We start from the raw sequence: 13,533 nt of genomic DNA, 5'->3' as shown, positions 1-13,533 counted from the left end.
ATGAAGAGTTTGAAATGGCCTATAATAAAATGACAGTTTGATTTGTGTGGAGGATGAAATCTCTGCTCTGTCTTCATTTAGATCACTAAGGTGCCTGCATAATACAACTTCTGTAATTAAGCATGATAAAAACAAATAAACAGTGCCATCTTTTGGACGATGCTTAAACTTTATGCTTAAAGACAGACACAAACCAGCATCAGACAACCTACACAGTACCCACCAGCATTCATCACAGATGCCAGAAAAATCTTATTTTTATTAGTAGTAAATTTCCATGGCATGAAAACTTTTATTGGCACCATAGGAATGCAAGCCACCATAGTGTGACTTGCAGCTGTCCAACTGACCTGGAATTGCACACTCAGATTGGCTTTTTAACATCTCTATGGAGATGGCTGCTGCAGCCATGTGTTTATTTGCTTCTTGGAGCACCTGAGGACATTTATTTTTTTCCAATTTCAGTTCCGTTCTAAATCTAGGGTGAAATGTATCTGGCTCAGGTGTCAGGTTTGGAAAAGCAGGTGGATGAATGTCATGTATAAATATAGAAATGCTATTGTTATTCTGCTCATAACTGTTATTCATAGCGAAAGTGGGAGGAATAGACAAGAAAAGACTGTTTCACCAAAACTCACTTTCTATTGAAAAGCACAGATTGCTTCAGTAGTGGGCAATCTAAAGAGATGACCTGTGCATAAAGATGCAAGTTTTTTTTTTTTAATTTATATGTTTTATTTTTGGCTGCATTGGGTCTTCGTTGCTGCGCGCGGGCTTTCTCTAGTTGCGGCGAGCAGGGGCTGCTCTTCGTTGTGGTGCGGGGGCTTCTCATTGCAGTGGCTTCTCTTGTTGTGAAGCATGGGCTGTAGGCGGGCGGGCTTCAGTAGTTGTGGTGCACGGGCTCAGTCGTTGCGGCTCACGGGCTTTAGAGTGCAGGCTCAGTAGTTGTGGCGCAGGGGCTTAGTTGCTCCGTGGCATGTGGGATCTTCCCAGACCAGGGCTCAAACCCGTGTCCCCTGCACTGGCAGGTGGATTCTTAACCACTGCGCCACCAGGGAAGCCCGATGCAAGTATTTTAAAAGAGGAATTCCAAACTGTCACTCTACTCAAGCGTTTAATAACCACCTAGCATTGTGCTGAGAACTATGCATGAGACAGTCCTGCAGCCCCTAAAATTATTGACATAGTTGTTACTTGAAGGCTGTTTGGTAGGAGAAATGTTTCAGAGGTGTGATTTTAAAGGATTAGGGAATATAAAATGAAAATGGAGGTAATTTTGATGATGTTGATGATGCTGAAGAGGAGGAGGAGGAGGATAGCTAACACTTATTGAGTATTTACCATGTGCCAGGCACTGTTTGAATGTTGTACGTGTATAAATTCACTTAATCCTCATGAAGAGTTAATGAAGTAGGTTCTCTTATAATCATGATGCCACAGATGCGGAAACTGAAACAGAGAGAGGATTAGTAACTTGTCCAAAGTCACATACTCAGTTACAACTTACTAGAAAATCTCATGTCAAAGAAGACTGAAAAAAAGCGTGTTTTGCCACGTTGGAAAAATAATGGGCCAAAGCCAGGATGTGGGCGTGAATGTTAACTTCATTCATTCATTCATTCATTCATTCGACAAATACACAATGATTTGAACACCTATTCTGTGACAGGTACCATTGTGAGAGCTGAGGATTGAATGAAACAAACTCCCTGGCATCACAAAACCTGCCTCACAGTGGAGCAGATAATACACAGAAACATGTCTTGTGACAATTAGGAAAGCAGGATAGAATTAGAGAATGCTTGGGGACACCACGCTACTACGCTCGAGTTGATATGAGATAAAATAATTGATACCTGCCCCCAAAGCACTTTGAACCTGATGAGGAAGGCAGACAGACTCAGTAAAAAAGATGTGTCATGAATTGTGCTATGGGAGACACAAGCACAGACTGCCCAGAAGGACACAGGGCCCCCCATCCAGATTGGGAATGGAGGTTTCAGAGAGGGCTGTTCATAGATGGCAATGTTTCCACTGAGAGTTATAGAATAGAGTTAGCTAGACAGGAAATGTGGGGACATCTTGGGAAAGAATAAACAGAAAACATGAAACTTGAGAGCTATGTATATAAAATATTCATTCTGCTTCCCCAGAAAACTTTGACTAATTACCAGTTACCAGATCTTGCCAGACTCTCAAGTTTCATATTTTGTGCTTATTCTTTCCCAAGGAATCTATGTAGGTAGGTAGGTAGATAGATAGATACATGCATATTTACGTGTATAAATTCACATATTTACATAGATAAATAAGGAATTGGCTCATGCAATTACAGAGGCTGAGGAGCCCTATGATCTGCCATCTGAAAGCTGGGGACCCAGGAAAGCCTGTGGTGTCATTCAGTCCTAATCTGAAGGCCTGGGAATAAGGAACACTGAGGGCAGGAGAAGATATATCTCCCAATGAGGCAGGAAGAGCTGAATTCTTCCTTCCTCTGCCTTCTTGTTCTATTCAGGCCCTCAGTGGATTGGACAAGTTCCATCCACCTTGGGGAGGGCAAACCACTTTACTGAGTCTACTGATTTAAATGCTAAGTTCATCCCAACACCCTCACAGACATACTAGAAATAATGTTTAGCTAAATATCTGGGCACACCTATGATCCAGTCACATTGACGCATAAAATTATCCATCACACGAAGCAGCTCCATATAGTGGGATCTTAGGCTATGTGCAGACGAGCAGCCAGAAACAGGTGGCTCTGGAAGGTTGAGCAGAGAGAAAATCGCACCAGACCTCATCTGGCCTGCGATGGAGCAGGTGCTAATCTGGAGGGCCGTGAGGGATCATTGGTGGAAAAGAGGTGATACAGTCCACATTCTGGAGAGAGCCCTGTAACAATGATGTAAGTCACAGGCCAGAGGGAAACAAGATAACTGCAGGAGGATAAGCAGAGACTGTCACAGCGATCGTGGGGAGAGATGATGAGCTTGGGGATGAGGAAACCCATTTTCAAGACTCTTAGAAGAAAGATGGTGATTTTTTGGACTTGAGAGAGGCATGGAAAGGAAGGCAAACAGTAAGATGTGCAGGTCACTGCCCCGGGTGACTGGGAAGATGGTCGTATCATTCACATGAAAAGAGATTCAAAACGAAGGGAAGACCTGAAGCATGATTGATGTTCCTGCCAGGGCAAACACCCCTGTTTCTTCAAATATGCCATAATCTCTATCCTTTCCAGGCATTTGCAAAGACTGTGGCCCCTACCTTTTTCCACCTCTTTGTAGCCTCCGATCCCTGAGCTTTCCCTGGGTAATCCCTCCTAAAACCTCAGGTCTTGGCTTCAATGTCATTTCCTCCGTGGCCTCCATGACCCCAGGCAGATGAGGCTCCTGCTAGATGCTCTCTAGCGCCCTGTTCTCTCTCTCCCCCAGCTTTATGAGAGTTTATTTTTACTTTGTCTCCCAAACTAAACAATGAACCATGTGGATTCCTCACTACACAATTCCTGCCACATGGCACACCGTATGAAATGCTTGTCGGATGCCTATATGATGAGTGTCCTATAAACCCCTAGATATATGGGTGCCAAGCTCTAAAGAGGGGTCTGAAATTAGAGATATGGATTTGGGCATCATCAGCCGGTGGAAGCAATTTCCCTTAAATTGATGATCACACAGCCCTAGGAGATGAAAGTGTTTTTTCAAAAGCACTCTGAAGGACAGCACTAAAAAAACAAAAAAAAACAAAAAACCATATATTTCTTATGCCCCAAGCACCTCACATGTATTTTCTTTCGATGCTTTCTGTCTTCCCAGGAAAGCAGGTGGTGGCATACACTCATTTTCCTTCTTTTTTTCTCTCTCCACTGGTTTCTTTTCAGCTCAGGTAAAAGGCTTTTCACACTAACAGCAGAGACAACATAGACACACTGAAATGACTCTTAAGCAAGGATATTTCTCCCCTCAGTATCAGGGAATGACTTTTCTTCAAGGACAAAGATGAAAACAATGCTTTCCCCCGATTCCCCTTCTAAATCTTCTCCCATCTCTGAGGGTCTTCATGTCCCCTGAGGTTCACCATCCTGGGCCCACACAGCCTAAGTTTCTCTTTGGGAATAGTTAGCTCTCTCCAGGTTGGCTTAGCCCAAGCTTGAAACCCTTTCTGCTCATGGAACAGGATTCAGCATCGATCATCAAGGCATCGTTTTCCTACCAACTTCGCCCACCAAGGTGAAGAGGAGCATCTTTTCTGGATGAGATTAATGGAAACGCTGTTTCTGTGCACACCTTGTGTTCAGTGCCTGATCAAGATATAACCTGGTATGCTAATGAATGCTAATTAGGGTGGATTATGGTATGGCCATCTGTCACATCAGTTTATTTCATTGGACCCCTCTGCTGGAAGGAATTACGCTCTCCTACTCTTGTGAAGATTATTTAATTTGAATACAGAATAAGGAGACTTTGTCCTCAGTTCACATCTCTGTAGTAATCATCAGCATCATTCACATTTATTTTTTGCCTTTTTCTATACCCCTCTAAATGGCTGAATGTTACACTTTCAGAGAACATGAACAATGACAGTGAGACCAGTTAATAAATACTAAGCAAATGCACAAAGTATACATCCTTGCAAAAATACAGAATTAAGTACATGAGACCTTTCTGAAGTGCTTGTCTGTGGATATTCTGCATGGCTTCTGAATTGCTGGGTGTTATTTTAAATGTGAATGAAAGCATGGTTCTGAGTTGAATGGGTTATGTTTTTTAGAAGTCTTTGAAAAAAAGATTATACTAGACATCTTGAGACTTGTAGTAGAAGGCTTTTTGCTAAGGAGATATTTTGAGTGTAGATGTGCATCTCTTCTAATAGTTGAAGAAGTGATTTCAATGTGGACCGAAATGATTTACCTATTTTTCAGAATGCTAAAATAGGTCTCTTCCTACTTCAGATACCACAGTATGAGGCAGAGCCTCTCCACATGTGGAATTTCAGTATTCTTGGAACCCCCTTCAACTCTGATATAGAAAGGATATAAGAGCAAGAGAACTTTTTGAAGCAATTTCATTTGAAGAGAACTATTGCTATGCTAATTCTCCAACACTCCTCCCTTCCAAGTCCTCTAAGAGGAAGAGTGCTAGTTCCCTCACCACAAGCCTAGTGAAGAGGATTTTCTGGAAACTGCTTAGAAAGTATGAACCATGAGGACCAGTGCCTAATCCGCTTCTGGGAAAGTTTGAGTTGCCCATGACAGTGGTGGATAGTGATGGCTGTGTTGCCATGGGTCTATGCTACCAGAAGTTTTAGGGGCAAAGGATTTGTGAGTGTTTCCTATGGACTATACTTGGGCCAGGCAGGAGACAGGGTCATTGTGAGGTTACTGTTTCCCAACAGTAATCCCAGTTGGCCAAAGAAATTTGAATCTGTACAGAGATTTGCTATAAACTCATTAGCATAATGTCTAAAGTCTAGAAATCCAAGCTCTTTCTTTTATACATGTGGGAACTAAGACCCAGTGAGTGATTTCCCCAAGGCCATAAGTAGTAAGACTTAGAAACTAAAACATCCAGCAGAATTGCAGCTGGAAACTCTGGGTGAGCTAGCAGCATGCAAATGTAGACCAAATCCAGATCAACATGTGGTATCTACAACTTTCCATCACAACCTTTTCATGTGTACAGGTATGCTTGAATATCCTTTAGCAAAACCAGGTCCTGAACATTCAACATTCAACATTCAACATTCAACGGTTGAATGTACAAAGGTGGCACTAACTTACCAATTACTCAGGATGTGTTTAATATTATTTTATTAATAGACAAGATGGATTTGTTTTGATTTTATGTTTAAGACGAATGGAGAAGGAACACCAGCTGCTAGATCTAACTTTTGGACCTGGATGCCTAAAGCAATCTGATTGAAGTGACATGAAATGTAAGATGGGGAATTATGATTTCTTGTTATATGTAGGAGCCTTTTCAAGTCTTTCCATTGATGCCATAACAAAAGTGCATTACATCCCATAAGAGGATGCATTCATGATTGCCCAGTCACTGAGAAGAAGAAGCCTGGAAAACAAAGCTACTAAAGCTGAATGGAGCACTTTAAACACCCAGGTCTTGGAATAATAGGTTACCAAAAGAAAGGCAAATCATGTTTAGCGTCTACACACAGGCACATACTGTATTTTGCAAGTTTACAACCATCTGGATTAATCTTGTAGAGATATCCAAAGACTCTAAATGCATACAGTGACTCCTTTTGGCATTTATTTTCCATATTCCTACACTTTTTTCCTTTTGCATCAAAATCTTTAGATTTGAAACACAGGTCACCTGATCCTTCAACTCATCCTTCTGGTCTCTGATAAATAACAGGGGAGCAGGCAGGGAAGGGGTAAAGGGTTCTGATTTTCTAAAAAAGCATACTCTATTATTCCTGGGCAGCAGGCCTTCTAGGAATAGCTAGATATAGTTTTTTAAAATCCTAAATATTAAATCTAGAGGGATTTCAAAGGTAAATAAATAAGTAAATAAATGCTTCATTATGTCATGCAAACTTTTCCTTTAGTCTTATGAGCATTTCCATTGTGAAAACTGGATATCTCACTATTAAAACTCCACCTCCTTCTCCTGGTTCCCTGATTTTTTTCTCTTTTCCCATTAGTCATTGTTTATTTTCTCCTCCCTATAACGAGCACATTTATTCTCTTTTCCCATCACTCCCTTCACTCCAAGATGCTGTTTTGGAGGAGAAGGGCAGGACTTCTCATCCCTTTCCACTTGGGGAAGCGTTAAATGCATGTTTTCCTCACCCAGAGCCAGTAGGATTAACCCTGGGGTGAGTGGGCATGGGGGTGAGGTGCACACTCTAGGACCTTCTTCTGATCAAGCTGTTCCCTTGGCAGTGACCACATTAACCTGTATTTAAATTTTTCCGAGACCAGGCCAGGTCCCATGTTTGCAAGACCAGGCCCGGTCAGAAACAGTAATAGACATCCTGAGTGGGCCCTTGATTATACTGGCCCTCATTTGTCTCTTTTTTTCTTTCACCGCAACAGAAATCCATGAGATGGGAAGGTGCTTGCCTGCTGCATGATTTATTACTCAGTCTTTGCAGGTGTCTCTTTTTTTCTTTCACCACAGCAGAAATCCATGAGATGGGAAGGTGCTTGCCTGCTGCATGATTTATTACTCAGTCTTTGCAGGATCGGTACATTTCATTTGAATATTTGCAATCACACGCAAGTTGTGCCCGGTGCTCTGTATCTTGAATGTAGGAATCTTTACTGCACTAACCAAGACATATTATTCACCACTCTGGAGGTAGCAGAAGATTGATTTATTCTAGTACGTTCTGCTCACCCAGCAGCTGTTGGATTCAAAATCATTTGCTTAGAAAATCCATCAGAATTAAAGAGCAAATTTCAAAATAAATTGCTATCGTTTTCATCGGCAGCCTGGCTGCATGCATCGTGGGAAGTACAAAGATTCTTTTGCCTAAACGCTTCTTTGAACCTCGTCTTCATAACAATGCTATGAGAGCAAGTGCCTCGGGAATTTTTCCAGTGACAACAGCCAGTGTTTGACCTCATGATGTTGAGGTGGGCTTTCAGCTTCATCTGATTTATGTTAACGACAAGCAGACTCATCAAAAGGAGTCAGAACTCTTGAATCATTGTAGGTCTGCAGCTCTGAAGGAGCGAAAAATCTAGAAAGGGAAAATGGCAGCTCATCCAACCTGCTGAATACTGAGAGGAGCCTGGCTCAGGACTGCATCCCACACAGTGAGGCCGACCTCTTGGGAAGCATCCCCACGGCTTAGACTTTCTTTGCTGGAAATGTTGAGTAGCTCCTGTCTCCTGGTCCATGCAGCATATGTACCCCTTCCAAAGCATCCTTCATGATGGCCATTGTTACCATATCCATTTAACAGAACAATATGAGATTTAGAGAGGAAGTCGCCTTCAGCAATTCGGTGGCAAATATGAAACTGAGTGGTCAGAATTCTGCTTAATCCAACCCTGTTGCTAACACACAGTGAATCGTGTTGCTTCCCTAGAATTTATACAAATATTTTTCCCTGAACTGTTCTGAAATGATTTGCCTTCAATGGCTTATCAATTTCATTATAATCTTGACCCCAGGCTCACTAACCCTCATCTTTTAGCTAAATGCAGTCAGTATTGCCTAGTGGTTAAGGCCCTGGGGCTTTGGAGTGAGATGCCTTGGATAATTCCCACCATTTTCTCACCATGTGACCTTGGACACGTTAATCAGGTTGAACCGTATGAGACTGCCATATCTGAAGCTCAAAACCAGTCGAATATTAGCAATTTCATATGGTTCAACCTTAACTTCTCTAAATATTAGCTTCCTCCTCTGGGAAAAGAGGCAAAGTAAAAGAACTCACATTGCAGAATTATGATGAAAATCAAATGAGATAATAACCTGTCAAGACTTGGTATAGTGCTTGGCACGGGATGAGTGTTGGCTGTTTATATCATAGACAGGAGGAAATTAATTAGGTGTGCCTCACTTCAGCTGAATCTGCAGAAGTAGTCATTGCAAGCAGATTTTGGCATTCTGGTCTATTGTGCTATTTTTCAACACAGAAATATATATTGATAATGTTTGTAACACGTTAAAAATCTGAAATCAGGATTACAAACTGTACCTAGAGAGTTCGACACTGAGTTAAAATTTCAAATCAAACAAGGGTGCTATCATTTAGAAAGCATTCTCACCATATCCCTCTCATTAAAAACCTTTCAAAAATAACCCAATGTCTTTTTAATTTCTATTTATTGGATCGTTGGTGTGGTTGAGCATTGTTCCATATTTGTATTGGTTATTTGTATTTCAAACCACAGAGTTTGGGGCCCAAATCTACCTGTAGAAGGAGGGGGGATGAGAAGCTCTTGGGCTTTTCCACAGATCTTCTGGAGTGTTACCATCTCCCTTCTGCCTGCGTTACATCCTCTCTGCTCTCCTCCATCCTACTCTTTCTCCCCAGCGTCTGATCCAGGCTCACAGAGTAAAAGCCCCTTCCCTAGGATAATTTATTTTAACCAGGATCTTCTTCTGGTTAAATCAACAATCAACATCATAAGAGAGACTCAAGCTTTCAGGACAAAGGAATCCTGGTTCTGGAACCTAGCTCTTCTCAGGTAGCATGGCAATTGAGAACAAGAACAGAAGACAATGGAAGCCATGTCTAATTTTTTAAATGTCAGTGATAAGCAAAATAAATAACAAAATACCAGTAGTGTCACTTTGATGCAGTATGCAAGTTAATGGTTAGCCTCAGTCCTGTGAAGTTTACATTCTAATCCGAAGCAAATGGTGCTCACCCACAAGTGAGCCTAACCTCAAAAATCATTGCATAACCCTTTATTTCCTATAGAAAACACTTCCTTGATGGTAGCAATTATTGAGTTGCATAACATTTGTGTCAGCCATGGCCCTAACATTGATTTCTAAACAAGTGAATGATCAAGTGATAGATTGTGTGATATAACTTCTAAATACTGTAAATGTTCAGAGAAAGGATGAGGCATGATAGGCTTTACAGAATAGCTGGGACTCAGATGGGATCCACTGGGTGATCCAGAAGATGGTGTCTCTTCTGTGTTCTGCTTCCATTCTTGGCTTTGTTCTATGAATTCTGGCCCTTTCTCAGAAACCTTTAGAAGTACCTAATTTCCTCAAAGCAGATGAAAACTCTCAGTCTTGAACTTCAAGTTGCTGGACTCCATAACTGACCCTCCCCGTGACATTGAACTGCCCTCACTCCCAGTGTTGGGCTCATGGCGCGAATCTAAGCAACCCTCATTGACCTCCTCCATTCTCACCTCTTACTCTTACCTCTGAGTCCCCAAACTAACCTCTGCTTCTTCTGTGAATGCTGCCGCTGCTTCTCCTTCTCTTCCTCCTCCTTCTCTTTCTCCTCCCCTCCCCCTCCACATCTCCACATTTCCATCTATCTCCCTTTCCATCTATGTCCCTATCAGAGTCCCCAGATCGGGTGACTCTGGTCACGCAGTCATTTGAACCATCTGACCACAGCTAACTGTGTCAGGAAAATGTGGTTTGGAGTTTTGTTTTGGTGTGGTGGGATGGTTGTTTCTCGTATATTTTCTTACTCATTTTCATGTGTGTGCTCCTGACTGCTCTGGTAAATTCAAAACTCTTGAAGATCAGGAGCACCGTCTTCTCTTTGCTCTGATGCTTCCCACAGCGCTCAGTACTCTGCACACCGTGGGCGCCCAGAGTTGTCGCTGGCTGGTGGATGTAACGAAAAGCTTCAACAGCCTCATGAACCCATAGACCACAGAGTGGTTTAATCACACTTGCTGATTGTCTCATCCTCCACACTCTGGGCAGAAAGCCAAAACCCACCCAAGATGTGGTAGTGGTCTTATAATGACACAGTATTTGTTTACAAGCCTTATTAGGAGAAAGTCAATTTGTAACATCTAAAGCCTTCTAGACTTATTGTCTGATTAGCCCTCTTCTTGTGGCTTGAGAGCGATCTAACTCTATAGAAAAGGAGCAACCACAGAGGGTACGCAGCCTACTTTATATGTGTCCTTGGTGACATCCGTAAGACCTTTGATAGAGAAACCTCTTATTCCCTTACTCCTTGAAGCCTTCTTCAGTCTCTTTGACCAATGGTAATCATTCCATTTTTAAAAAACTTCTATAGTGTCTGATGTCTGGAGCACATAAATTGATCTTTGGTATTTATAGCTGTGAAATAAAATTCACATTTTATGGCAAGACAAGAAAAATTTAAACATAAAAATTTTCTCTGCCCTTTGGTTCCTCTCTCCCCACTACTGTGCATTGTGTATGTGCATTATGTATCATCCAAACCTCCCCCATTGGCAGAAATACCTGTTCAACCACAAAGAACAACATTCTCTTAGCACCAACAAGACAAATCCTCAAAAGGTAACATTCCTTCTTGATCTCATAAGGGACCACGATGATGCTTAGATCTGGATTGTGTAAACTGTCAATAATACGTCATTTAATGTACAGCTCTCTGTCTCAAAAACTTATATAACTGTGCCTTCACTTCAAATGGGTGGAACAGTTCTCAGAGCTTTCTGAAATGCCCTTCCCAGGTCATAATCTTCAAAATTGCCTCAAGTAAAATTTTCCTTTTCTTTCTTAGATCGAGTGATTAATTTTTTGGTCGACTTAGCAATAAGCAAATAATGTCAGCCAATAACAATGACTGATGATACAAAGAAGTAGGAGATTCCTGCTAATTATCCTCTGAAGCAGAGTTCAAAGACACCTTTTCTTTTTATTCTTTACCTAAAATTAAATGGCAATTAGACAGCAACGATTCCATTCTTGGCCAGCAAGAGACCACGGAGATGAAATACATTCACTTCCCTTCAAGTCTGTTATTCCAATTCTCCTCTCTTTTCTTCTTGGAAATAGATATTAGCTAGATTGAAACATGGGAAGTTCCAGCCATTAGGTAGTGATGATATTAAGGCACTTCACTTGTTTTTGCAGCTCTGATATGTTTCCATGGAAATAAGAGTTGGAAGCCAGCAACTGAGAAGTAAGAATTCTGGGTTTTCCTTAGCTTCTGGCTGCTGACAAAGAGCCAAATTTTCAAACAAGCTGAAGAATCTCAGAATCTTTGATCTAGTGCATTTACCGTACTCCATTAAAATAAAGATCCCATAGTTCCTTTTTTGCAAATTTCTATTACTCTTCTTGATTGTCAACTAATACTTAGGTCACCCCCACGGATCCAAGAGTTGGCCCAATACAGTAAACAGCCCTGAGCCTATAGTCAGAATATCTGGGCTCGAATTTCACAAATGCTAGTGGTAGAAACTTGGACAGATTATCTGGATTCTCAGAATCTCCATTTCTTAAGTAAAAGGTAAATTATTATTGACAGGGTAATTTTGATTACTAAACAAAAGAGAGCATGGGAAGCATTTGGTGTAGGGTACACAGTAAATGATCAATAAATGTCAAATGGACCTTAGTGGAGAGACAGAAAAGCAGAAAGTATCTATTTGGTTTCACCTCCACCCACGCCCACATTCATGGACATCATCATCAAGCTGAGAGGCAACCCTCCCCTTTAACATGAGGTTGTAATCTCTAATCCAAAAGAAATTCATGATGTGTATTAGTTTCCTCTTGCTGATGTAACAAATTACCACAAACTTAGTGCTTTAAAACTACATGAATGTATTACCTCGGTGTCTGTAGGTCAGAAGTTCTGGCCAACATGGCTGGATTCTCTGCTCATGGTCTCACGAGGCTGAAATCGAGGTGTTGGCTGGGGCTGCGGTCCACATCTGGGGCTCAGGGTCTTTTCCAAGCTCACAGGTTGTTGGCAGAATTCAATTCCTTCTCACATTTTCCACACGGACTCCTCCATCTTCAAGCCAAAAACAGCACATCAAATCCTTGTGTTTCAAATCTCTTGGACTTCTTTTGCCCTGAGGTGGGAGAAAGTTCTGCTTTCAAGGGCTCACATCAGGCCTAACTAGATAATTCAGACTAATCTTCCATTTTAAGGTCACTTGATTAGTAACTTAATTACATCTGCATAGTCCCTTTTGCCATGTAGCAGAGAGCATTCAAGGGTGGAACACCAGACGGTGAAAGTCACGGGGGCAAAAAGTCTGCTGAGCACATGATGTGTCCTGTAGAATAAGAATATGGGTTATTACACTTATCTGTTACAAATGGGGAAACAGAACAGTGTGAACTATGGTCACCCAAATGTCCAGGAATAGAACCAAAATAACCCCTTTCCTTTATATATTTCTGATAGACTTGTGATCTCCATACCAAGCACTCCAGATACTACTCAGTCAAATTTCCATCTTCAGCATCAGCCATCTGCTTTCTTACCTGCATCTTTTAATATGATTCAATGGCAAGAAAAGTAAAATTCAGAAAACAAAGAAAATTCAGTGCCTGCTGTGGAGACCACCACATACTCTGGGTTACAAGATGGAGAGGCTCGTGCAGAAGACTGGGGAGAGACGGATCCACTTCTCCATTGTGTCTCCCCAGAAGCTTCCAGACCTGTGGCTTCTGTTGGAGAAGGCGGCTCCCTGAGCCTTGCTGGAGTCACTGTAGCTGTGGAGAGAAGTGAGCCAGGACCCAAGGCACGTGGTGCTGGTCTGGGGTGGCTCAGCCCCAGGTACCTCCAGCCAAAGCCACCTGTTCCCTTGCCTCTAGCTCCATCCTTGGTTATCAGGCTCTCAGTAGCCTCTGCCCTTCTCTCCACCCCCTCCGTGTACCCCACCCCCTGGTAGTACTAGGTTCCTGAAAACCTGAGCACAGCTCAGAACACAGAGGTGTGATTTTAAGCTGCTAAATTTTTGGGTAACTTATCATGCTGAAATAGATAGCTTATAGAATGAAATTAGCCCCAAATCGATTAACAATAAAATACTCATCCTTAAAAAAAAAAGATAAAAATTTTCGGTTATTTTCTTAAATTTGATATTGCAACATTAAGGAAGCAGATATC

The 13,533-nt window shown here is 41.8% G+C and overlaps 1 long non-coding RNA gene across 6 annotated transcripts in view; it reads left to right on the top strand.

The window, feature by feature from the left end:
- LOC133076138 (uncharacterized) overlaps positions 1–13,533 on the top strand; it is a 318,595-nt gene that overhangs the window by 196,270 nt on the left and 108,792 nt on the right. The window contains exon 4 of one of the 6 annotated variants that reach the window (XR_009697492.1): positions 12,826–13,327. The exons of 4 other annotated variants lie outside the window; for them this stretch is intronic. This is a non-coding gene — a long non-coding RNA (uncharacterized LOC133076138). Of the gene's footprint in view, positions 1–7,063; positions 7,143–12,825; positions 13,328–13,533 lie in introns of those variants that run through there. One more of the 6 variants, XR_009697495.1, reaches the window with a different exon arrangement.

The sequence above is a fragment of the Eubalaena glacialis genome, chromosome 16 (assembly GCF_028564815.1).
Source record: "Eubalaena glacialis isolate mEubGla1 chromosome 16, mEubGla1.1.hap2.+ XY, whole genome shotgun sequence".
Classification (NCBI taxonomy): domain Eukaryota; kingdom Metazoa; phylum Chordata; class Mammalia; order Artiodactyla; family Balaenidae; genus Eubalaena; species Eubalaena glacialis.
This window is presented reverse-complemented; position numbering and strand designations above follow the sequence as displayed.